At 47.3% G+C, this 27,294-nt stretch overlaps 1 protein-coding gene across 6 annotated transcripts in view; it reads left to right on the top strand.

Annotated features, from left to right (window-relative positions):
- Positions 1 to 825: 825 nt before the first annotated feature.
- Positions 826 to 27,294, top strand: part of LOC144892943 (uncharacterized) — a 246,928-nt gene continuing 220,459 nt past the window's right edge. Inside the window, exons 1-3 of one of the 6 annotated variants that reach the window (XM_078781715.1) lie at positions 826 to 914; positions 18,966 to 19,036; positions 19,157 to 19,243. The gene's annotated coding sequence lies outside the window, so the exon portion shown is untranslated. Of the gene's footprint in view, positions 915 to 17,562; positions 17,644 to 18,965; positions 19,037 to 19,156; positions 19,244 to 27,294 lie in introns of those variants that run through there. The other 5 variants (XM_078781713.1, XM_078781716.1, XM_078781714.1 and 2 more) reach the window with 5 other exon arrangements.

Raw genomic sequence — 27,294 nt, forward strand, 5'->3', positions numbered from 1 at the left:
ACCTGAAAAGATGATGAAACTTTGGTACCTGAAAAGATGATGAAACTTTGGTTCCTGAAAATATTATGAAACATTGGTACCTGAAAAGATGATGAAACTTTGATACCTGAAAAGATGATGAAACTTTGATACCTGAAAAGATGATGAAACTTTGGTACATGAAAACATTCACAAAAGTCACAAAGCTCCCTCTTGGGTCTTTCCAAATACCTTGCTTCCTCAACAATCTTCTCTACAAGCGGAGGCTGAAGCAACAACCTTTTCCACTTTACAATCGCAGTCTGGAATACCAGGGAGTAATGGAAGCAGATGACCCACAGTTCCAACCAATGGTGTAGCATGATGCAGTCCAAGGAATCTCTTTGGTTGGCATCACATTGAGTTTCATGATAAACAAACTACTTGTGGTTGCTGATGTGGAGTTATCGATATTATGTTGAGTCCCTGATAAGACTGTTCCTTTAGCCATTTTCGACCAATATCTCGTTAGCATTCGTTAAAATTCCTTCACTTAACACAGTTGATAAATGGTTATTTTAAGTATTACTTGTTTTTTTTTAATATAAAATTTTCCAGTTGACAGTGGCTACACGAGATTTCAGTATAAATTTGCAATTTGAGAGTTATAATCAATGTTATTTTCTTTTCTAGAACTGGCAACTCGGAAGGCTAAAAGGTAAGCTGTTCATTCTTCTACTCGCATCCAAGTCACCTCGCATCCAGGTCACCTCGCATCCAGGTCACCTCGCATCCAATATCTTGCTGATAACGTCAAAGAGCAGAGGGAACGTTTCCAAAGTGCCGGGACAAACCACGCCCCTCTACGTCACACACACGTGACACAGGGCAGGTAGAGTAACGTTCTATCTTCGTTTCCACTCCAAGTCTCCGACTGTTCCTTCACGTGGTCTCAGGTTTGAAGTTTTTGTTGTATTTGCTAACAAATATCGTGGTTATTGTAAGTTTATTTTAACTTGTGATTAATTGTAATGCTGCGTCTTCGAGCAAACCATCGTGTCTTTGGTTTGGGATTGAATTTGCGAAATCAGTTTTTCAATACAAATGTGTAAATTATGGGCTGTTAGTGTTACTGTGTTATTGTGTTAGTGTTAGAATGCGTGACCACGACGTGGAAACAATTGTAATTCATGAAACTCCAGTGAACATGTCCTAATCGGTGATGTCATAATTGTTACACTATTTTTACTACAAAATGCAACCTTCGTGGAAAGGTGGACTTTTCCAGGATGTTTTGATACATCTTGAGGATTACAGGTAATACTACTACTACTACTACTACTACTACTACTTCTAATACTACTACTATGACTACTACTACTACTATTACTAGTATTACTACGACTACTACTACTACTACTACTTCTTCTAACACTACTACTACTACTACTACTACTACTACTAATACTACTACTACTACTACTACTACTACTACTACTACTACTACTTCTTCTAATACTACTACTACTACTACTACGCCACGCCACGCCATTTTGCTGCTCCTCGAGCCGTGCTATTTTCGACATTTCCATCTCACCCTCTTCCGTTTTCGTTTGTATTTTTGGTTTATTTGGGTTATTTGAACCGAGTTGGTTCATTTTGTTACTTTACTTTGACGTTGAAGGAGCTGGGGCTCCCACGTCGATCAGAAGAATGGACGCGACAAAAAGCTGGAATTCATCTGAGTTGCTTTATTGAAATCAAACACTCAGGCACTCTGAAAACCCGTTTATCGGTCAGCAATATATATCTATTAACCCAGGGGGTTTGCCCAGGCCCGGCGCCAGGGGGCGTGGCCCAGCGTCCTGGCTGCGGCCTGGCAAGTTGAGGGCGAGCCTGCCCGGGCATGCCCGGGCATGCCCGGGCGTCCCGACCGAGGCCTGGCAAGTTGAGCGCGGGCCTGCCCGGGCGTCCTGGACGAGCCCGGCATGGTGATCGCTCCGCGTCCTTGATAGGTGCAAGGCGATTGTGAAACCCCAGCGGCAGCCGCTACACACGTCCCCCCAGAATCGACTTGCACCGGCAGGGTCAACTTGAGGGGGGTCCTGATGACCCGGCCGAAGCGACCCCTGGCGGGTCGTGGGAGGGGGTCCGGTGAGGTGGTGGGCGGTCGAGTGGGGGGCCCCGTGGACGGGGGGCGGCCTCGCCGCGGCGGAAGGGCCACCCGTGGTGGGTGGTCGACGTCCACGTGCGCCGGCTTGAGGCGGTCCACTGTAATCCGGTCCGACCTGCCGCCGATGTCGATGACGAACGACTTGTCGTCCCGTCGTAGCACCCGGAAGGGCCCGTCGTACGGCGGCTGGAGTGGCCACCGATGTGCGTCGTGACGCACAAAAACATACTCCGCTGTGCGGAGTGCTGGGGGGACGTAGGACTGGGAGTCACCGTGGTGGGATGTCGGCACGGGGGCAAACCGTCGGGCGGCCTCCTGGAGGTCCAAGCGCTGGTGAGCTGCGGACCAGGGACTGGTAGCGTCGGGCACGAATTCGCCCGGGACGCGTAGCACCTGGCCATAGACCAGCTCGGCGGTGGATGCCTGGAGGTCCTCCTTGGGGGCCGTGCGAAGGCCCAAAAGGACCCACGGCAGCCGGTCGGCCCAACCGCCGTCTTGAAGGCCGGCCATGAGCGCGGCCTTCATGGAGCGGTGGAATCGCTCGCACAACCCGTTTGCTTGGGGGTGGTAGGCCGTAGTACGGTGGAGCTTGACCCCCAGGTTGCGGGCGACCGCGCCCCACAGCTCGGAGGTGAACTGTGGGTCCGCGGTCTGACGAGATGTCCGCCGGTGCGCCGAAGCGGGCGACCCAGGTGGCGATGAAAGCCTGCGCCACGTCGGCGGTGGTGGTGGAGACGAGGGGAACGGCCTCCGGCCACCTGGTGGTCCTGTCCACCATGGTGAGCAGGTGTGTGAACCCCCGTGACGGGGGGAGGGGGCCCACCAGATCCACGTTGACGTGGTCGAAACGTCGTTCGGGCACGGTGAAAGGTGCCAGCGGGGCCTGGGTGTGTCGGTGGACCTTGGCCCGTTGGCAGGCCGTACAGGCGCTGGTCCAATCGCGGACGTCCCGACGAAGGCCGTGCCAGACGAAACGCGCCGACACCAGCTTCTGGGAAGCTTTCCGGCCCGGGTGGGAAAGGCCGTGGAGGGAGGCGAAGATGCGGCGTTGCCAGGTGACGGGCACGATGGGGCGAGGCTGGCCTTGGGAGACGTCGCAGAGCAGGACAGTGTCCGCGCAGGGGATGTCGGCCAGGCGGAGGCCCGTGTCCGCCGCCCGGAGGGCTTGCACCGTGGAGTCGGTGGTTTGGTCCGCCGCCATAAGCGCAAAATCCACGCCCAGGTGGACCGCGTTCGCGCTGGCCCGGGAAAGACAGTCGGCCACGGCGTTGTTTTTGCCGGCGACGTGCCGGATGTCCGTGGTAAACTCCGACACGGCGGAGAGGTGGCGCTGTTGGCGGGCCGACCATGGCTCCGTGACCTTGGCCATGGCGTAAATCAACGGCTTGTGGTCGACGAACGCCGTGAAAGGTCGGCCCTCCAGGAGGTGGCGGAAATGGCGGACGGCCAGGTGTAGACCGAGGAGCTCCCGGTCAAACGTGCTGTATTTGAGCTCGTTCGGCCGGAGCTGCCGGCTGAAAAAAGCGAGTGGCTGCCAAACCCCGTTCACCCATTGCTCATGTACGGCGCCCACCGCGTAGTCGGAGGCATCCGTGGTGAGGGCGATGGGAGCGTTGAGCACCGGGTGAGCGAGCAGTGTTGCGTCGGCGAGGGCCCGCTTTGAGCGTTGGAAGGCCGCATCCATTGCTGCGGACCAGGCGATGTCGTGCTTGGCCGGCTTGCCCCGGAGGGCGTCGTAGAGGGGCCGCATGAGGTGAGCAGCGCGGGGCACGAAGCGGTGATAAAAATTCACCATTCCCAGGAATTCCTGCAGGGCCTTTATGGTGCGGGGACGCGGGAACGTGGTGATGGCCTCGACCTTGGTTGGCAGCGGCACGGCCCCGTTCTTGGTGATGTGGTGGCCCAAAAAATCAACGGCCGTCGTGCCGAAGTGGCATTTGGCCGGGTTGACGATGAGGCCGTGCTCGCTGAGGCGCTCGAACAGTGTTCGGAGGTGGAGGAGGTGCTCGGCCCGGGACGTGCTGGCGACGAGGATGTCGTCCAGGTAAACGAAAAGGAACGGCAGGTCACGCAGCACGCCGTCCATCAAGCGCTGGAACGCCTGAGCCGCGTTCTTGAGACCAAACGGCATCCGCAAGAATTCGAATAAGCCGAACGGCGTGATGACTGCCGTTTTAGGGACGTCGGCCGCCCTGACAGGTACCTGGTGATATCCCCGTATGAGATCAATTTTCGAAAAAATGACCCGTCCCGCCAGACGGGCGGAGAAGTCTTGGATATGCGGGATCGGGTACCTGTCGGGGGTGGTAGCGTCATTCAGATGGCGGTAGTCGCCACACGGGCGCCATCCACCCCCCGGCTTTGGCACGATGTGCAGTGGCGAGGCCCACGCGCTATCGGAGCGCCGCACGATGCCGAGGTGCTCCAACGCGTCGAATTCGGCCTTCGCTACGGCGAGCTTGGCTGGGTCGAGGCGGCGGGCCCTGGCGTAGACCGGCGGGCCCGTGGTTGGTATGTGGTGCTCGATCCCATGCCGTACTGCGACGGCCGAAAACGTCGGCCGCGTGAGGGCCGGGAACTCCGTGAGCAGGCGAGCAAACTCGTTCGCCGACGGGACGGTGCATGCCAGCTCGGTCGGCGCGGAGCTGCTCAATGTGCATACCAGGGAGCTGAAGGTTTCAGCGTTGATTAAACGACGCCGTTGGACGTCCACCAGCAGTCCGTGTGCGCAGAGGAAGTCGGCGCCTAGCAGAGCCACGGGCACGTTGGCGGTTACAAACGTCCAAGCAAAGCGTTGGCCGCCGAAGCAGAGGGTGACGTTGCGCGGGCCGAAGGTGCGGATAGTCGATCCGTTGGCCGCAACTAAGGAGGGGCCGCAAACCGCGGATTGCCTGTCCTGGTCAGAGGCGGGTATGACGCTCAGTTGGGCGCCGGTGTCGCACAGGAAGCGCCGTCCGGACGCTTTATCCATGATGAACAGTAAGTTGCCCGTATGGCCGGCGCTCATGGCTGGTAATGAACGCCGGCCCGGCCGTTTCCCGGCCTGCCGAAGGTGCACGGGGGTCGGCATGTCCGGGCCTTTTGTCCGAACCTGGCATGATAGTAACACCACGCTTGGTCGGGTGGAGGTGGTCGGCACGGTAGAGCGGCCGCCAATTGCGTCGGCAGTTCGGCCGTCGACCGTGCCGGGTGCTCGGGCGCCATGGTTGTTGCGTCGGACGGCGGTGGGTCCCATGTCGCCGCTGCGATGCGCCGTCCTGCAGCGGAGATCTTGTCGGCTTCTCTGGCAAGGGCCCGGGGATCTGTGATCGTCGTGCTTGCCAGGGCGAGGCGTACCGGGTTAGGCAGCTGACGGAGGAACAGCTCCCGGAACAGGAATGCCGGAGAGTGCTCGCCGAGCAGTGAAAGCATGTAGTCCATTCGCTCGGAAGGGCGCGTGTCGCCGAGCTCAGGCAGTTCGAGCAGGCGCCGTGCGCGTTCCGCCGATGGGAGGGCGAAAGCATCGAGGAGAAGCTTTTTAATCGCGCCGTATTTGTCAGCGGCTGGCGGGCTTTCGAGGAGGCTCAGGGCGCGGGCCGCTGTAGCCGACCCGAGCGCAGCTACCACATGGTGGAAGCGGGTGTCGTCGGCCGTGATGCCTCGCAGGGCGAACAGGAACTCCGCCTGTGCGAACCAAACCGCCGCGTGAGCCTCCCAGAAGGTAGGCAGTTTAAGGGCGACTGCCGTGTCCATGTCGATAGGTCACCAATGAAGGAGCTGGGGCTCCCACGTCGATCAGAAGAATGGACGCGACAAAAAGCTGGAATTCATCTGAGTTGCTTTATTGAAATCAAACACTCAGGCACTCTGAAAACCCGTTTATCGGTCAGCAATATATATCTATTAACCCAGGGGGTTTGCCCAGGCCCGGCGCCAGGGGGCGTGGCCCAGCGTCCTGGCTGCGGCCTGGCAAGTTGAGGGCGAGCCTGCCCGGGCATGCCCGGGCATGCCCGGGCGTCCCGACCGAGGCCTGGCAAGTTGAGCGCGGGCCTGCCCGGGCGTCCTGGACGAGCCCGGCATGGTGATCGCTCCGCGTCCTTGATAGGTGCAAGGCGATTGTGAAACCCCAGCGGCAGCCGCTACAACGTCCCGTTTGAGTTATTAGCCCTTTGTGTTCGGGCCTAGCCGCGGCGTGCGGCCGCACCCGTGTGGGACTAGATTTGCCGCGCCCGATTTGTGGCGTATCACAAACTGTTTGACTTCCTTGTTTTTACTTAATGACTCTTGACTTTCTGTGCTAAATTTGCATAGTTTTGGCGATTAAGCCGATAAGTTATTTGCTCAACGCGTGTTTGTTTATCCTTTTGAGCAAATCATTAGCATACCGGTACGGTCGTGCTAAAAGTAAAATAAGCAGAAGCTCGCGAACGAGCTCATTGATATTTTTTTTTTCCATTTTCATTTGACGGGAAATATACCGTTAATAGTAAACATGCCTCTGGATGGTACATGGGCAAGGATGGCCGCTACTACCTCTGGTGCAGGTGGGAACCGCCCTGCCCACCCGTTTAAGGCGTTAACAAGGAAGCACGGGGTGAAATGCGAGTTGGGACAAATCACCCAAATCGAGGCCTATGTAAACGCACTCGCTAGTGTGGTTGATCCAGCAACGATAGTTGCAGCCTCGAAAATGTATGGACAAGCTGTGTTCTTTCTAAACTCAGAGGCTGCAGCAAACAAAGCCATTGAGAAAGGGATTAGTGTGGGAGGACTCTTTGTACAAGTCGAGCCGCTCTCAAGTCTTGGTACAAGGATAATTATATCTAATATACCTCCTTACGTGCCTGACAATGTCGTGGTGCCTTTCCTGGAACGACTGGGAGTGTTGAGATCACCCATCAAGCCTGTGTCTTTGGGCTGTCATGAGCCCTCCCTACAACATGTCTGGTCTTTTAAAAGACAAGTATCCATTGAATTGGGAAAGGAGGCTGAATGTGAGGGGTCGTTTGTTATTCCTTTTGACGGAAAGAATTACAGGGTGTTTTATATGACAAACGAACGCCGTTGTTTTGTATGCAAAGCGAAGGATCACAGGAGAGCAGACTGCCCCACCATCATTAAAGAGGTTGCAGCTCCTCAACGTCCAGATCAGCCTCGAGAGGATCCCAGCGTCACTGTAGGTAACCTAAGAGAGGCGGATGCTCCTTTGTGCTCGAGGGCAGTGGACCCTCAAGAAAGTTCTATACCAGCTTCTCATCCCAACTCTTCTGCTGCCATAAATCAATGGCAGGCAGTGGGAGCAGGGAAGGCAAAGAGAGCACAGAAGAGGAAATCAGAACCCGCAGAGGATGGGACCACGGAACACCCTGGTACAATTGAGGATGACACGGGAAGTAATGTGTCAAAGGGATTTGTAAAGCCTAGTATTCTGAAGGAGAAAAGAGTGGTAACCCAATCTGAAGAAATGGAAGAAGAAGAAGAAGAGGAAACTATTCATCAAACGACAGGATATGGAGAGTCTTCTCTCTCAGATCCACCCAAAGACAGTTTGAAGAATGAACAGGAAGGGAGACCGTCAGGTAGTAAACCCAGCACGGAAAGGACAAACAACCTAGAGGTATCTGACTTGACAGGGCCAAACGATACTGTGATGTTGGCTCCTGAGAAAATGCATCCAATAATAACAACTGCAACGAAGCTTCAAAATAAACCAGGGATTGAAACATCTACAAGAGCAGTTCTGAACCGAAGGATTAACACCGAAGTTTCAAAGGATTCTGAAGTAGCATTCATCGGAGGGACAGACAGAGAGAGGGAACCAGACACACAAGCATCAATAAAGTTGCTGGCACTGACCGACATCTCAGGTGATGTCACTTCACTCACTGTTGGCGCAGAAAGGGGAATAGTTGAGCACATCTCTATTTTACGACCCCAAAAGGTTGGATCTCCTATACCAACTGAGGAGGAGGCATCCATTCCCACAGGTGTAGCAACGTCCGCCGCATCAGAGCGAAAGGAGCGTTCCTCTGCGCCAGAAGATTATGCCAAGTCAGCCTTGAGAGACGACATGGCAGAAGACTTGACACATTGTACAAGTACACCAAAGGAGAAGGATCTTGAACCTCCAGACAGCGATGATGAGGAAAGTATTGGTGATGGGGAAGACTATCAAGGGTCACTGACTGGTTTAGAGACAGACCTACCGGCAGGACGCCAATCCTGCATTCCCAGCCAGGAGATACTCGAGTTCCTAGAACAAAGCTTGCATAGCAGGAAGAAAGTGGAAAATGCGCTGAAACGGTGGAAAGATTATGACTTGCTAGTGCATTCCTTGTATGCACTAAGGAGAGAGGGACATAAAACAAGGACTTCAGGCTCGGCCGAACAAGCCCGAGTCAGGAAGTTTCTAGCAAAGTTGTTGAGTTACGGGCCTGAATATAAATTCGTTTAGGAGGATGAATTTCACAGAAACAAAACTCTCAATACAATAATGACATCAAACTTACGAATAGGATCATTGAATGTCAATGGCTGTAAGGATGCATTCCGTGTGCACCAGGTATTGTCATTCTGTGTGAAGGAAAAACTTGAAGTAACCTTTTTGCAGGAAACCCACACGACCCCAGAGGCTGCATCCCGATGGGAAAACCAATGGGAAGGCTTGGCCTTTTTCAGTCACCTAACGGACACATCTTGTGGAGTGGCTACCCTCTTTTCACCAAAGAGGAAACCTGAAATACTTGTCGTAAAGGAAGCCAGTGTGGGGCGGTTGCTACATATAAAAGCAAAGTTTGAAGAATTTGTTGTCAATTTCGTCAACATTTATGCACCTTGTGTAGGAGTTGCAAGGGGGATTTTCTTCAACTGGTTGCAGAGATTCATGCTCACCTTGCCTGGTGAAGAGTGTGTAATTCTTGGAGGAGACTTTAATTGCACTCTAAACCCCTCCCTTGATCGAATAGGTCAGGAGCCGCATAATCCCTCTGTAAGAATATTACAACAAACCATAACACTGTTAAACTTGAGGGATACTTGGCACATACAACACCCCACAGACAGAACATTCACGTATACAAGTATCAGAGGTGGTCATATATCACAATCCCGGCTCGATAGAATTTACGTGTCTCACCGTTGGTGTAAGAGTGTCAGTGACACCGGCATAAAAGTTGCCCATTTCACAGATCACAACTTGGCCTGGATTAAGTTTTCCCTGGCGGAAACAAGGCGAGGCCCTGGCTTGTGGCATCTGAACAATGCTTTAAGTCAGGATGAAGCCTTTTTGTCAATCTTTTTGAATTTTTGGCAAGCCTGGAGGAATAAAAAAGGAGATTTTTGCTCACTTGGATTCTGGTGGGATGTAGGCAAGGTACGATTGAAATTGCTGTGTCAGGAATACTCGTATGGATCGAGCAAAACACTTGGGTTAGGGATCAAAAGACTGGAAGAGGAACTGCTGCACCTTGAGAAGCACCTGGCCACACTTACCTCTACTGAACTGCAGGCATACCAAGAAAAAAAGAGCACCCTTAAAGCATGTAGTCGTGTGAAGGCACGAGGGGCATATGTGCGCTCTCGTTTGCAGTTTATTTCTGAGGATGAATATGTCCTGAATTATCTCAAAGGGGTGGAAAAACGCAAAGGTCAATTCAGGGCTATAGCGAGTGTTCTCGCAGAAGATGGTCTCTTGCTCAATGGCTCTGAGGGTGTTCAAAAACGAATTAGAGCCTTTTACGCTCAGCTGTATTCGGGTAAGAGCACAGATGCAGGTGCAGGTGGCACTTTGTGGAGTAGTCTTCCTGAAGCCTCTGTAGAAGACCGGGAGCAGCTGGAGACTCCATTATCTCTGGAAGAATTGAAAACAGCCCTGCACAGCCTATCAAGAGATAAAGCCCCTGGCATGGATGGCTTATCATGTGAATTCTATACAAAAGTATGGGACTTGGTTGGACCTGATTACCTAAGCGTAGCTCAGGAAGCATGTGATACAGGTATAATGCCCCTTTCTTGGCGTCGAGCGATGCTGGTCTTGATTCCCAAGGAGGGTGACTTGAGAGACTTGAAGAATTACCGCCCTGTGTCTCTGCTGTGTGTGGATTATAAGGTCATGGCTAAAATGTTGTCACTCCGTCTCGGACCAGTCCTGACAAAATTAGTCAGCCCGGACCAATCTTATGCCATTCCAGGCAGGACAATACATGACAACATATCCCTTGTCAGAGACCTGATACAGTATGCGGACATGACTCGGACTCAAGTCGGATTTCTTTCCTTGGATCAGGAGAAAGCCTTTGACCAGATGAACCATGAGTATCTGTTTGAAACCTTGCTAACATTTGGGTTGGGGAGGAGATTTGTAGGCATGATTCAGACGTTGTACATGTCGGCAGAATGCCTAGTCAAAGTCGACGGTTTCTTGCTCGCGCCCTTTCCATTTGAGAGAGGAATAAGACAAGGATGTCCCCTGTCCGGCCAATTATATTCCCTATGTATCGAACCCTTCCTTTGTTTGATGAGAAGAAGGCTAACTGGCATTGTGGTGCCACACAACACGGTCAACCTCAAACTTTCTGCATATGCAGATGATGTTCTCGTGTTTGCCAGTAATGCAAGGGATATGCAAATAGTTTATGATTGTCAGCAGGTCTATTCAGCAGCATCGTCTGCTACAATCAATTGGAGGAAAAGCTCGGGGCTTCTAATTGGACAAATGCAGGTAAAGGAGTTACCAACACTTTTTCAGAAATTGACCTGGAGTCGCAATGAGCTCAAATATTTGGGGGTGCACTTATCCACTTCCCATGGGTCCTCACCACTCATTAACTGGAACACTTTAGGGGACAAGATCGAAGCAAAGTTGAGAGACTGGAGTGGACTACTAAAAGTCCTGTCTCTGAGGGGAAAAACACTCCTTATTAAACAGTTTATAATTCCGAAGTTAGTATTCAGGCTCTCTTGCATAAGCACTCCAGAGGAGTTTCTGGTTAAGATGCAGAGGAAGCTACTGGACTACTTTTGGAATGGTAAACACTGGGTTTCCCTGGGCATTCTGAGCTTGCCTTTTCCAGAAGATGGACAGTCTTTTCCCTGCCTTCGAAGCCACTACCACGCATCCAGGCTGAAGACCATACAACGTTACCTACATGTGAACCCTGCACCGCAATGGTGCTCACTGGCATCATACTTCTTCAGCAAAGTGCTCAATCTTGGGTACAAAATGAATCTTTTCATCATTACATCTCGGAGCCTGTCTAGTGCTACATTGCCTCCTTTTTATCAAGAAATGCTGAAGGCTTGGAATGTAGTCGACGTACAAAGAACAGTTCCTTATCCAGGCAAGGACCTGTTAGAAGAACCGCTCATTCTCAACCCTCTTCTACAGGGCCCAACTCTGGCTTCCTTTTCAGTAAGAAGGAGCCTCTTAGCTGGTAGCATATCCACAGTGGGAGACCTTCTGAACGATGGTAAGAGAACGCTTTTACCCAAGGAGCTCGCAGCGAAAATGGGCCTGAGGACAATCAGGATCCCCTCCAGGATACTTGAAGAGGTCAAAAGCTCCTTGCCTCCCGATTGTCTGGAATATCTAGAGAATCCCAAAGAGGGTGATGGATCTGGACAGATGTCCATCGGTAACTCCATGGATTTTAAAATCCGACCACGATGTTGCGAGCTCTCTCAGCCAATACCTGCAAACAATATGAGTAAGACCCCTGGCACAGTGGAAATGTCGTTCTGTGGGCTATCAAGGAAAAATATATACCTGCTAGTGATCCACTCGCTCCATTATATATACACAAAGAATTAAGTTAAGCACCCCTACACAACGAATTAAGGTAAGCACCCCCTAATATATATTCTTTGTGTATATGTATACATTGGCATATATTGTAAGGTATGTGAGATCAAATAATGATTGGGAATGGAACAACCTGCCACAGCAACGCATACGACGGCTTACAGGGTCTATGAGACGTAGGGTTGAGTCAGTGATCTGATCACGTGGGTCCTACACACGTTATTGACGCAAAGATCGCTAGAGGTCCTCTCAGAACAATGACTGTACGTTAGAAAACATAAACGTCATCCACACTGTCCGTGATGGACCTATAGCTCCATACTTAAATTGAGGTGAAAATATGCCTAAAATTCCCAAAAAATTTCACCTTAAATTATTCAGAATAAAATATTGAAAACGGCATGATTGTTATGTTTTTATGTGACCATAATATCACTTCTCCAGAAAATATAGCAATATCATGGGTATATTACACTGTTTTGACGACAACAAACTTGTAATGTGCGAGGTTGTAAAAAAACGGGGGGGGGGGGGTGCTTAACTTAATTCTTTGTGTATAGCTCTTGCAACCCGACTGGATACTCCCTGGCGTGAGATTCTTCCACTTCCTTCGACTGTTCATCCACGTTGGGATTCACTCTATCCCTACCCAACGCCAAGAATGATGGCAGACTTAAGTTGGAGGTTGCTACATGGTGCACTGAGCTCTGGATCTATGATGCGGCACTTCACTAACGTCTCAGAGGATTGCTGCTTTTGTGGTGAAAGGGAAACTATATTTCACATATACCTTCAATGCCACCGTCTTGAACCAGTGTTCTTACTGATGAAAAATCTTCTCTTGCGCTTCTGGCTTCACTTCTCTCCAACCCTTTTTATCATCGGGCACCCGGTAAAGAAACTAAGCAAGTCACGAGATCTCCTTGTTAACTTTATTTTAGCCTGTGCAAAAATGGCAATATATAAAACCAGGAAGGCAAAAATTGAGAAAGATGTGGTGGAACACAGTTCTGTATGTCTGAAGGGCTTAATACGCTCACGCATTATTTCGGAGTACAAGGCGGCAGAATATAGTAACACTGTTCAAAAGTTTAAGGAAACCTGGACTATAAATGATGCACTTTGTACGGTCTCCCCACAAGATATTTTGCTCTTATTTGTATAAATGTGTTATTTGGCATTCTTTTTGGTGTTCTTTGGCGTTCTTTTTTTTGGTGTTCTTTGGCGTTCTTTTACCTTCCCCTTATCTGTCTTGGTAGTGCTTTCTCTTCAAAATGCTCTATCTTGTCGACTGTAGTTCAAACCATGGACTTGCAGAGATGAGGAATTGAGCGACATTAAACTGGGAACATATGTTTGCCTGAGCTTGCATGAGCTCTGAACGCAAATCTCTGTAACCTTTCCAACAAAAGCACTACTACTACTACTACTACTACGACTACTACGACGACTACGACTCTTACTACTACTACGACTACTACTACTACTTCTAATACTACTAATACTACTACTATGACTACTACTACTACTACTAGTATTACTACGACTACTACTAATACAACTACTACTAATACTACTACGACTACTACGACTACTACTAATACAACTACTACTAATACAACTACTACTAATACTACTACGACTACTACTACTACGACTACTACTAATACAACTAATACTACTACGACTACTACGACTACTACTACTATGACTACTACTACTACTACTACTACGACTACGACTACTACTACGACTACTACGACTGCTACTACTACTACTACTACTACTACTACTATTACTACTACGACTACTACTACTACGACTCCTACTACGACTACTACTACGACTACTACTACTTCGACTACTACTACTAATACTACTACGACTACTACGACTACTACTACTTCTAATACTACTATTACTAATAATACTACTACTTCTAATACTAATACTACTATTACTACTACTACTACGACTAATACTACTAATATTAATACTACTACTACTACTACTTCTAATAGTACTAATACTACTACTAATACTACTAATACTATTACTACTTCTAATACTACTACTACTACTACTACAATTATTCTGACCTTGTGGGGTCGGCCGAGGAACATTTTTTATCCAAGTCTTTCACGAACTGGCTGGCTAGGTCTGACGTTCTAACGAAAATGCAGGTACAGTATTTGTATCCTGTGTGGGGGTGGTGGGGGCGCAATAACTTCACTACTCCTCACAAAAGACATCGTGAGATCTTCAATATCTGTCTGCGACCAGTGCTGGCAGGAGGATCCACCGGCTTTATCATCAAATATTGAGGATTCCTCTGAATGGAGAAGTTTCATTGACTTCTATTATACAGGACTAGTTATGCTTACACCAGTCGCACAATGGCGATGGGAACATTATAATGAATTATCATGAACTTCTGGTTAGCTCACCTGGAATGTAGTTCTGGGAAGCTTATTTGTAGGATGGCGCATCGTACGTCCGTCCGTAAACACTTGAAACTTCTCCGAAACCGCAGATGGGATTGCGACCAAACTTGGCACAAATAATATTTGTTGTGTTGTGACTAAAGTTTGTTCACGGCATTAAAACAAATCCGGGTTTAAGGTGGTCTCCCGGGGGTCAAAGTGGATTCAGGTTTGACCCCCAAAAATAGGAATTTGCTTTTTCCTCTGAAACTACACACAAAATTTCAATGAAACTTCACCACAACCTTCATCACCCATGATGTACCGAAGTTTGTTCACACCATTTAAAATATCGGGCCCTAAGGGAGTATATTGAGGGGGGGGGAGGGGGGGAGGTTGCCCCCCAAAATAGGTATTTGCGTTTTTCTCAGAAACTACACATGCAATTCCGATGAAACCCGACGACAACCTTCAACAACCGTGATGCACTAAAGTCTACCTTTCAGAGCCATTTACCCCTGGACCCCCAGCTAAAAGCAAGTATGATGGTAGAAATTAGTTTATTTGTGATGTCTTGGACATTTGTGGTGCCAGAATATAAAACAGGTGTTTGTTCATATAAACAGCAGTGGAAAACGTTTTTTTCCATATCTCGCCACAAAACCTTTGCGGTCTGTCTGTATCTTAAGATAAGCGTGGAATAAACACCACTTTGCGATAATAAAGTAAAACTAGAAGATGCAGGAAACTTGACTCCCAACCTATTTTTGCAAATCAAAAATTAAACTAGAAAACATCTGAAAAGTGCAAAGCCCATCCACGTCCACCTTGTATTCAGACTTCTTCTTCTGTATACTACGCATGACAAAAAGAGATTAAAAAAAAAAAAGTGACGATTTTAGGCGACCTTGATATTTTGACCTCAAAAGCGATAGGCGTCAGTGACCCAATTAGTCAGGTTCACTATGTTAACAAATATAATTTCTTTCAAAATTTTGGGATTAGCAAACCTGTACATTTTTGGAATCTTCAGAGCATGGAGAATCTGAAAATCAATGTTGGCATTTGCACAGACACCTGCATGGCCGCCATTTTGGATTTTCAAAATGGCCGCCATAAAATACATATTTTGCGCGATCTCGGCTTCTAGTCAACCTAGAGACTTAATTAAATATGCTAATCCTATGTTTTCTGGGTCAAGGAATCCAATAAAGGCCTCAAAATAGTGCTCAGGATTATAGAAAAGCAACAAACAAAGGTAATTGAAAACCATTGTCTTTATATTTGTGATATAACTGTATCACATAATACATGATATTGCAAGTCCTTTGAAGTTATAGGTTGTTATAGGAACTTATAGGTAGTATCAGATTGAACTATAAGTCCTATACACAGGATCTACGAGGTCTATACCGTTCAGGAATATGCTTTTACAGATCTTCATCACTGTCCTGAGTGTCATTTTCGCAAAGGTGTCTACGCAAATGTAAACATTCATTTTTGGATTCCTCATGCTCTGAATATTCCAAAAATGTATCGTTTTGCTAATCTACCAAAATTTTGAACGAAAAAACATAGTGAACCTGACTAAATATGCAAATCCTGCTTAAATGTCAAGTCAATCAGATGAAAACTTTCAATTTCAGGTCAATTTGATGAAAATGGATGATTTTATGCAACCATGACCTTTTGATAAAAAAAAAAAAGCAAAACAATCAGCTTCTAGCTTTTGATTGGTGAACCAATTCAGTGACCCAATATGCAAATTCTTAAAATTTCACACAAATTGGATGAAAACTTGACGATTTTATGCAAACGTGACCTTTGACCAAATCATTCATTTGTTTTGACCAAAATCCACGGACATGTGTTTCGGGCTTGTTGGCCCTCATCAGCGTGGAGCAGAAGCTCCTCCCGAGAGTGAACCGGTCAAACCCTAGAAGGCATTATTAAGTCGAGATCAGCCAGAAGAGCCTTTAAAAAAGTATACAGTATATATTGAAATAACACAAGGTGGGGTTGACTCAGCCTGTCATCCTTCCGAGGTCGGAAAAATGAGTACCAGTGTACTGGAAGTAGGGGCACTGCATCAGCGGCACGACCGCACCCTCAGTCAATGATGCTACCTACAGTTCTGTGCTGCATACGAAAGAGGAAGAAGATATATACACCGTATAAAACAAATTGACACTACTAGGAATTTCAGGAAATAAGTTTTAGATTGAAAGGTGGATTTGGGGAGATTTAACGGGGGTAGAAAAGATCAAGGTTTTCGATGGGGGAAGATAAGAGATGGTGGTGAACAGCTGTTTTAAAGACCTGGAGGAAGGAGAGGGATTTAAGAGAGTGAGGGAGTTTGTTCCAGAGGCGGGAGAAAAGAAGAATAAAAGAGTGAAGGTGAGCAGAGAGTCTTGATTTTGGCAGTTTCACCATAAGAGGGTTGCTGGCAGATCTTGTGCGACCTGCAGGAAAATTTGGGGGGCAGAACACACACAGAGCAGGGGGAGCTAGGCCGGAGAGGAGTCGGCAGAAGACAGAAAGACCACCAACCTGCCTGCGGTGAAAGAGAGAAAGGCCCTCTCAATCAGCTTCATCGCGGGAAATTCCAATGATTCTGAAAGCTTTGGTTTCAACAGCGTGAAGACGAGCTCGGTGTGAGGCAGGAGCACCAGCCCAGAGGGGAGAACAGTATTCCATTGAGCTGCGGATGAAAGCCTTGTATGTGGTGAGGAGCTCAGGTGTGCCAAGGAAGGACTTCGCACGATGAAGTATGCCCAGACGGCGACTGGCTTTGGAGGTCAGCTTGGAAATGTGGTTTTCCCGAGAAATTATCTTGCAACAAACCAAAAGTGCAGCTTTTAAATGCATGCAGGACATAAATGTTACACTGGATTCAATACATGTACTGTACTTAGACATGTATCTCGTACAAGCATTGCTGTCTGCCTGCACGTGCCATGGAATGGGTTTGAAAGCACAGACGCAACATTGTCAAAATAATCTTCTTGGTAAGAAAACATTTTCTTAAAATAAGAAAAGTTTTCTTGAACCAAGAAAACCATGAAACATTTTTATTGTGGGTAGAAAACCTTTCAATTCAAGAAAACCATTCTTATTTTAAGAATATGTTTTCTTACCAAAAAGATTATTTTTGGCAGTGAGGTCCATAGGCGGATCCAGGAGTGGCGGGGGGGGGGGGGGGGGAGATGCGCCCCTCCTCCTTTTGGATTGATGAATTATATGCTGTGATATTGGATGCATTCCACTGGCAGATACAGAGTGGTGTTCACCATTCAACGTTCTCTTCATGAGTGAGTCAATTAAGCGTGTGTTTACAGGATACACGTGATGAGAGGTGTCGAGTTAATATTTAAACTCTTCATTTGTGTGTTTCCCAATCGTGCTGCTCAAATTTTAAGAGTGCTTTAAATGCGTGTTTCCCAATTGGCACATCAGAATGCACGGTAATCAAGCGTTACGTTGCGTTATGTAATCAAGTGTTATGTAATGCGTATTACTAAAAAAAAAAGGGTTAAGTAACTTTTTAACAGCCATATATTGGATGAAACAATCTGTGACCATGTGATGAATCATCTCGTTCTGATATAACCGTGGGGAGGCTGACATGAATAAGACGTGTCGAGTTAATTTTTTAATAGCGCATTAAATGTGTGTTTCCCAATCGCACTGTTCATCTTTTAAGAGTGTTATAAATGTGCTTTTCCCAACCCGGTCCATTACCAGATTTTGTTGTAGGTTGTGACCGCAATGCGGTCATTCTTCTTTTGACTAAGGATTTTGGCTGGACAAGTCGTTTCATCAATTCGCCATTTTGGCCCATTTAGTCATCGTGAATCGGTTGAACTGTTGGGCCAGGGAAGAACGCAGGAAATGCCGTTTCCAACGATCAATTTTTCAAAATTTCCTGGGGGAGCACCCACAGACCCCTCTCCACCCATCCCCGTTCAGCACTTTCACTTAGTGCACCTCCATCCCCCATCCCTCCGTTCTTGAAATTCCTGGGTCTCCACGCCTGAGGTCAATATCAACTAAGCCACCGTGTGGACGAATTTGCACCATGCATGGAGCATGCACTAAAGGTGTCCCATGGACTAAGTTGAAAACATAAATAACGAAAAGGGGTGGAATAAAAGAAAGAGAGGAGATCAGGGGAATGTTGTGAGGAGTTTGGAGAGAAAGTTGAGGTTAGAAAGTTCATATTTGCATACATAATAAATAGATGGCTCTTTCCTTGAAAGCCGACAATAGCATGGTGTTTAACCTATACAAAATAGACATTTGTTGAATCATTCTGAAAGTTAAGAAACACTTCAGGTAGATAATACACAACCCGTTCCCTCCGTTAATGACAATACAGGTACCACCCACGTACGAGTATGCTCAGATTTGGCATTTTAAATGTTCTGGGGTGTTTATAGGGTGTAAGTGAAACGTATAGTTTGGGTCACATCACCATCGCAGTAAGTCACAGTAATAAAGTAATAAAGTCGCATAAAGTCGCATAAATAAAGTCGCATAAATAAAGTCGCAGTAATAAAGCAGTCACCATCGTTAGCAAAATGTGGGATATCAGAATAATGTTTTAAGACCTTTTTTGTTGTTGTTGTTGCAGTTCAACAATACAGCCAACCAGTCCTCAACAACAATGATGCAACCAACAAACCAAACTCCTTGTTGAATCCGGTAGAATGCATTCACGGGAATGATATATTTGTTGTACGATATTAGTTGCTGTTCGTCTTGAATTAATGTGCAGTTAAAATATGTGTATTTTATGAGACAAATCAAATGTATTTGTTCCAGATTTGAAGAAAATGATGGATCAGTCATTACCCAAAATGTTCATCTTTGTATTACTCCTCCTGTGGTCAATTCCTCTCATCATCAAAGGTAATTATTACCTCCTCCACCAAAGGTGGATGGAGGTTATGTTTTCACTCGTGTCTGTTTGTCTGTTTGTTTGTTTGTGAACAGAATATCTCAAAAAGTTGTGGACGGATTCGGACGAAACTTGGTGGACCGGTTGGGTGTCTGACAAGGACGATTCGATTCGATTTTGGGGAAGATCTGAATGTTGGATTCGGATATGAGTGATTTAATTTTTTAAGTGATTCTTCACCATTGTGGGATACGGCAAAAAACGATACATAGTAGGATATCTCAAAAAGTTATGGATGGATTTGGACGAAACTTTGTCGACCGATTGGGTGTGTGACAAGGACGAATAGGTTCGATTTTGGTGAAGATCTGAATATGGATTCGGATATGAGAGTTATTTAATTTTTTTAAGTGATTCTTCACCATTGTGGGATACGGCCAAAAACGATACATAGCAGGATATCTCAAAAAGTTATGGATGGATTTGGACGAAACTTTGTCGACCGGATGGGTGTGTGACAAGGACGAATAGGTTCGATTTTGGTGATATCTGAATATGGATTCGGATATGAGAGTTATTTAATTTTTTAAAGTGATTCTTCACCATTGTGGGATACGGCCAAAAACGATACATAGTAGGATATCTCAAAAAGTTATGGATGGATTTGGACGAAACTTTGTCGACCGGATGGGTGTGTGACAAGGACGAATAGGTTCGATTTGGGTGATATCTGAATATGGATTCGGATATGAGAATTATTTAGTGATTCTTCACCATTGAGTGATATGGCCAACCAGGTGGAGGTATGCTCTCTACTCAGTGCCGTTCTAGTTACCCTGTGCTCGCGAAGCGAAAACGGGGTTAGGCATTCGTGTGCGTCGGTTCAATCCCGTCTGAATTTGAATTCAGGTTGTGAAAGACCACCTACCTACCTGCCTGCGGTGAGTGAGTGAAAGGCCCTCAGAGTTAGCTTCATCGTGGGAGATTCCAATGATTCTGATAGCTTTGGTTTCAACACTGTGAAGATGAGCTAGGTGTGAGGCAGGAGCACCAGCCCAGAGGGGAGAACAGTATTCCATTGAGCTGCGGATGAAAGCCTTGTATGTGGTGAGGAGGTCAGGTGTGCCAAGGAAGGATTTCGCACGACGGAGGATGCCCAGTCGGCGACTGGCTTTGGAGGCCAGCTTGGAAATGTGGTTTTCCCAGGAAAGATCATGGCAGATAGTGAGACCCCAAAGCTTAAGTGACAGATCTTCTTGGAGAGGATTGTTCAGAAAGAAGATGGGAGGGTTGTCCAGTCGGTCTTTTCTGAGAGACATAGTGAGAGTGTGAGATTGGCAGGATTGAAAGACATGTTCCAATTGTTTGACCAGTCTGTGATTTTGTCCAGGACTGCAGAGAGTGAGGGGGCTGCAGACTGCCGATCTGAGGGATGAAGAATGGAGCGGCAGAGAGTGGAGTCATCAGCAAATAAATAGAGAGGATTTTCAAGAGTCAGAGAGATCATTGATGAAGATCAGAAAAAGTACAGGGCCCAGAACACTGCCTTGGGGAACTCCAGCCTGAACAGGCAGGGGAGATGAGAGAAATCCATTCAAAGCCACACATTGACGACGACCAGAGAGGAGGTCAGCAAGCCAAACGTGGAGATTTCCATGGATACCATATGAGGAGAGTTTGGTGAGCAGAGTGGGGTGCCAGACCGTGTCGAAAGGCACGTGATATGTCAAGGCTCTAATTTCTAATTTCTAATTCATCCCTCCATCTCTAATTTCTAAGACAGCTCTAATTTCCTGTTTGACAATGAGGACCTCCATCCATTGTTGAGACAGAAGCAGCATGTCCAGAGTAGAGTGACCTGGTCTAAAACCAAATTGATGATCAGAGATCAAGCTATTGGAGAAGAGAAGGGATTTGATAACTGAAACAATGATGGATTCAATTGATAATTGGTATCAACACTGTTGATAATTGGGAGCAGGCTGATTGGTCTATAGTTGCAAGGATCTGTTTTTGCACCTTTTTGTATGAAGCAGTAATGTTGGCTTTTTTCCAAGCTGATGGCAGATGACCTTGAGCAAAAGAGAGGGTGAAGAGAACAGAGAGAGGGTGTGAAAGAGCGGCAGAGCAGGATTTTAGGACCGGTGGGCTGATGCCGTCTGGTCCAGTTGCAGAATCATAGTCGAGGTTTGACAGAAACATCTCCACCTTGTCAGGAGAGAAAGACACAGAGTCCAGGAGCAGCTGGGTACGACTGGGTACGACTGGGTACGGTGGGTACAGAGAGGGACGGGTTTGGGACACAAGATTTCGAGATAAACACAGAGTTGAGGCATTCAGCTTTTTCACGTGCAGAGTCAGCTGTGTAGCCGTTTGAGGTAAGGGAAGGGATGGAAGGGGAACAAACACCAGAAACAGATTTGACCAGACGCCACTAGGATTTGGAAGAGGGAGTCAGGTGTGAGAGTTCAGTCTTGAGAGTAGAGAGGTAGTGGTACCTGGCTCTCCTGAGGATGGACACATACTTGTTCCAGGCTTTGTGAAAGGAAATGAAATTTCCTTCAGTTGGATTTGCCTTCCAGGAGGCGAAGGCAAGTTGTTTCAGGCAACTGCCTCACCACAACATTCCATGTACCATAGGCGGGAGGAAGGTTATGACAACTGAAGACCAGATGGGATCAATCTGTGCATGAGAGAGAGCAATTTACTTTGGAAGAATTCCTAGGATGAGTTGATGTCAGAGGCAGCAGAGATGGGAGACCAGTCCAGATGATTGATGGCTGCTTGAAGACTGTGCCAGTTGACCTGAGTGAAATGCCAGGCTCTTCGACGCTGAGGAGGCTCTCTGAGAATGGCCAGAGAGATGTCCACTTTAACAAGCATATGGTCAGATGAACCGATTGGAGCAGAAGAAGAGCAGCAGACATTTGCAGGGAAGTTTGTCATAACCAAGTCTAGAAGAGAAGATGCTCCTTGACTGAGATCCGGGTCGGGAAATTGACAGATTGTGTCAGTCCGAATGAGTCGCAGAAGTCCTTTGCTGAGGAGCCATGGCTGGTGAGATGGCTGGTGAGAGAGGTACCCACACCCAGCCAGCTGGCATGGTGACAATTGAAATCACCACATATGATGAAGAGATAGTTGGGATGAGTAGATAGAAGTTGGTCCATGTTATCAGACAGCGAGATATAGATGGAGTCATCACTGTTTGGTGGATGGTACAACACACATATGAACAAAAGGTGGGAGCGAAGGGGAAGCCGTAGCCAGAGGTACTCCTGGGGGTGAGAGAGAGAGAGAGAGAAAGAGACTTGACTTTTTAACTCTTTTTATTATAAAAGTATAAAACAAGAGTACCACCAAAGGCAATTCATCCAGGAAAATCAGTAAAATCATAGAAATCCCGGAAGGAAAAAACAATCGGTGCACTGCAAACCAAGCAACAGAAAAGGTGCAAATACAAAAAAAACACGAGGAGAAAATCTAGGCATAATTTCTAAACTAGGCATAATTTCATATGTACAAATTTACAATTGCATCTGCAACCCTGAGGAGAGACGGAAGAAAGAAAGAGTAGGTCAAGACCAGGGGGAGAAAAAAGCCGGCAAGGAGAAGCATGGAACAGTGTATAAGAAACACCCGCACTGTATTATACAGAAATTAACAATTTGTTATCTTGGACCTCACAAATCCCTCCAACACACCAGGTCGTGACAAAATTTGCAAGGTCGTTTGCAGTTTGGACACAGCCAAATTCAAGCTTGAGCCTTGCTGACACCAACGAACTAAAAAACACCATAATACTGCATTCCTGCATGGGTCTGCCGCCCAGCTTCGCCTTCCGCGACAGGTATACGGCCAGTTTAGCAGTAGCGGTTAGGAACCCGAATACAATAGATGTGGTTCCCTTTTTGGGGGGAAAGCCAAAGATGTAAGCTTTCAAAGAAAAGGTAACCCGCAATCTATGGGAAATAAAATTTAACCAATGAAACAAAGGAGAAAGTCTTTCACAATTAATGAAAGCATGAAACAAATCTTCCCTCACCGGACAAAAGGGGCAACAGCCTGAAATGGGGGGAAAAAAACGAATGACAGCATTGGAAGGAACAATCCAGTGGGTCAAGTGCCACTGAAGGTCACCTGTTCTTTTAGAAATAAGTCCAGCATACATTGTATCCCATAAAGGCTCAGAGGGGGGACCGGGAGGCAAGAGTCCTTTCCACCGGCTAACCCCAGTTAGAGGTGGGTCCCCAAGAAGAAGTTTCACACAAGACCTATAAATACTCTTGCTGCTCATAGCATGGAAGGGGGGTGACCCTGCGCTCATGGGGGGCAGCTCGTTTGGGGTAAAAGCCACAACTAATTTTGGAACTGTGGGCTCAACCTCTGCGCCCTGGGTCCAATGTAGGCCTAGCTGGTGGCCCCTTCGGATCACCGCTCTTAGTATGTTCCCGATTTGCCTCCTGGACCGAACACCTGTTAGGTCCGCCAGCTCGTTCGCAGGCTTCCATCCCTGTCCAGAGTCGTGCCGGAGATGACACACTTTCAGGATGTTGGCCACTATAAAATGCTGGCAGAAGTCGCGACTCCTCGGGATATCGGGGAAAAGTGGGTTGAAAAATAAAGGCTCATGTGCATACATGTTAGTGCCATACGAGTCTGTTTGGCGACTTATTGAAACGCCCTGCCAGGCATTCAAGAGGCTCTGATAAAAGACTGGAAGCAGAGATGTATCGACGTGTTGAAGGTTGGTCAGGAAAAGTTCCTGTCCGTATCCGAGCCTCCCAGCTCGTTGAAGAATGGAGCAGGCCAAGGGCTTTCCTGGTAGGTGTTCTGCATAAAGCAAGCGTTGGATGGAGCAGAGCCGGAAGGCCAACAGGCGGCATTTCACGTCGACTAGGCCATGACCACCCTCGGCCGAGGGACAACATATGGCGCTGGGGCGAAGCCAGTGGTAACCTCCCCAAAAAAAAAATCCACCAGTTTCCTCTGGATAGCTTGGAGCAAAACCTCCGGGGTTGCAGGCAGATGAACCGGTGCCACAAAAGGGTAGTGACAAGGTTGTTGACAACTAGCACGCGACCCTTATAGGAAAGGTGGGGTAGAGCTCTTTTCCATCGGCTCAAACGCCCATCTACCTGGTCAATGATCCTGTCCCAATTGTTCTGGGCATACTGAGGAGGACCGAGGAAGACGCCCAAATACTTGATGCCATCGTTTGCCCACACTAGCTCTGCAGGAAGGGGAGGTGGTGGTAATAACGGTGGCACAGGTAAGTCGTTTTTTGGAAAGGGGAACCACAGAGCCTTGCTTTTCCCCCAATTACACCTTAATGATGAGGCAAGGTTGAAGTCCGACAAACACTTTGCCATGGCGTCACTGTCGCATTTTTTTTTTATAATGACACATAGGTCGTCGGCATAAGCGGACAGGGTCAAAGGTGGGTGTCCTGGAGAAAGAACAAGTCCAGGGATATCTTTTCTGAGGGCGATTAAGAGAGGTTCCAAGGCGAGGGCAAATAATAGACCTGAAAGTGGACAACCTTGCCTTACCCCTCTCTGAACCTTTATGGGTGGGCAAAATTCGTTGTTAACTTTAATCAAGCTGGAGATGTTTGCATATAACAAAGCTATGTAGGCTCTAAAATTAGCACCGAGCCCGCAAGCTTGTAACACATGACACAAAATCTCATGATCAATGCTATCAAAGGCCTTTGCAAGGTCAAGAAACACCAATCCAAAATCCTCTTTGACACATTTACCAGTTAACAAATCTCTGATTAGGAATATGTTGTCGTAGATGGATCTGCCAGGGATGCCACAACTTTGATCAGGTGACACCAGGTCCCCAATAACTGTCTTCAACCGGTTTGCAAGGACCTTGGAAAACAGTTTGTAATCCGTGCACAACAAAGAGATCGGACGCCAGTTTGACAGGTGTCAGAGATCGCCAGTCTTGGGTAGCAGGCAGTGTACTGCTCTTCTAAGACTGAGCGGTAATTCTCTGGATAAAAGGGACGCATCCAGAACATTGAGCAGCTTGGGGCCCAAAATGTCCCAGAATGCCAAAAAAAATTCGGCGGGTAGGCCATCGATGCCAGGGGCCTTTCCCGACTCCATCTCAGCAAGTGCACCGGTTAGCTCTGGAAGGGTAATTGGAGCATCCAATTCCAGACGTTGGGCCTCAGCCACAGAAGGAAGATTAGAGGTCAAAACATTCATAATTTCGTGAGAAACTGTTTTGGCCTTGAAAAGATCAGAAAAGAAATCGATTACATTTAATCTTATATCACTTGGATTTGTTAGGATGTTCCCCCCTGGGTCCAAAACCGAAGATATAAGTCGTGCTGGTTTCTCTACAGTTTCTAGGTGAAAGAAAGACTTAGTTGGGGTATCTGAAACCTTTATATTCTGTATTCTTAGCCTGACCAGTGTCCCCGCTGCTTTTTCATGGATCAAATCCCTTAATTGGGCCTTCTTCTCGAGTAGCAACCGATAGTTCCCTGGGTTGCTCTAATTGGCCAACTTGCCCTCTAACCTTAAGATGTCTGCTTCCAAGCAAGCCATCGTGATATGTTTTAAATTGGTACAGTGTGAATTAAATTGTTGGCAAAATACTCGAATTTGGGCCTTTAGGTTGTCCCACCAAAGACTAATTGAGGAGAAAGAAGATTTTTTAGTACTCATTTCAGCCCAGAAATCACGAAAGGAGTCTGTAAATAAACTATCCTCTAAAAGTTTAACGTTAAACTTCCAGTAACTATTTCTGCATGTGGGTCGAGGAAAAGAAAGATCTACGGTTACCATATGGTGGTCTGAAAACAATGATGGAAAACAACCTGAAGAGACCGCGACATTCCTAAAGGGTACAGTAATGTACCAGCGGTCGAGTCTTGCCGAAGACACCCGGCCATTGGCACATCGTCACCAGGTATACTGGGCTATGTTGGGGTGATGCAATCACCAAACATCCAGTGGACCGGCCATCTTAAAGAAACGGGATAGGTCCGCATGGGACTCAGGGTGGGGTTCTGCAGAGTTTCTGTCCTTTGAAGGGTCAAAGGTGCAATTAAAGTCACCACCAATGCACACACATTGGTCGAGATCAACTGATTTCAGGTGGTTTACCATGGAGGTGAAGAAGGCCTTTCGGTCCCTGCTCTCACTAGGTGCGTACACATTTAAAATGGTGCAGCGGAAGTTTTGGTGTACGAGCTGAAGGGAAATAAGCCGGCCTTTTATGACTTCCTGAAAATAGCAAGACTCAAAAGCTAGACCTGGCTTTAGAAAAAAACCAACCCCGGCAGATGAGGCGGACAGATTGCTAAAATAGCATCGTCCTTTGAAAGTTTGGCACCAGTCATGTTCCACGTTAGGTGTGATGTGGGTCTCTTGCAGTAAAAGAACATTTGCCTTTTTACGATCAAACACGTTTTTAACTTGGGCCTGACGGAGGTGACTTGCACCCCCACCATTCATATTTAAGGTCGCAAAGGAAATGATTTTCATTCTGTGTTAATGAAATCGCCCTGTGCTTGGGAACACTCCGTACCTGCTCGAGTAACAAACTTTCTTAACCTGTGGAATTGAGATCTTGTCAGGTCAAAATCCTCATGCGCTTTGATTATTGACTTTGCGGTGCAAATGAATGCAGCCAAGTCAGGGAAATAGTCTTTAATGACAATGTTGCGGTGACGATACGTTTCGTTAAGGAATGTAAAAATGAGTTGAGGAGGTACCTGTGAGTGACCTGTCATCGCTTGTGACAGCTCGGTTGCCTCAATGTCATCCTCGGACTCAGACACATCAGATAACATGTCGTCAGGTTCTGGGGTATTACCCGCTGTCCCCGCGATCTTGTCTGGAGGCACCTTCACAAGTTTCCCAAGGTGTTCCCGAGAGCACTCGTTAACACTTTGGTGGATATTTGTATCTGGGGTTGGAGCTTGGGTTGGAGATCCCCGCAAACTCAGATTTACTGGCCCCGTTTGTACAGTGGGAACGTTTATTGAATCCTTAGTCTGCTCGGTATTCAAAGGGGGGACAAGCGGAAAAACATTTCC

The sequence above is a fragment of the Myxine glutinosa genome, chromosome 7, assembly GCF_964187855.1.
Source record: "Myxine glutinosa chromosome 7, kmMyxGlut1.1, whole genome shotgun sequence".
NCBI classification, from domain to species: Eukaryota; Metazoa; Chordata; class Myxini; order Myxiniformes; family Myxinidae; genus Myxine; species Myxine glutinosa.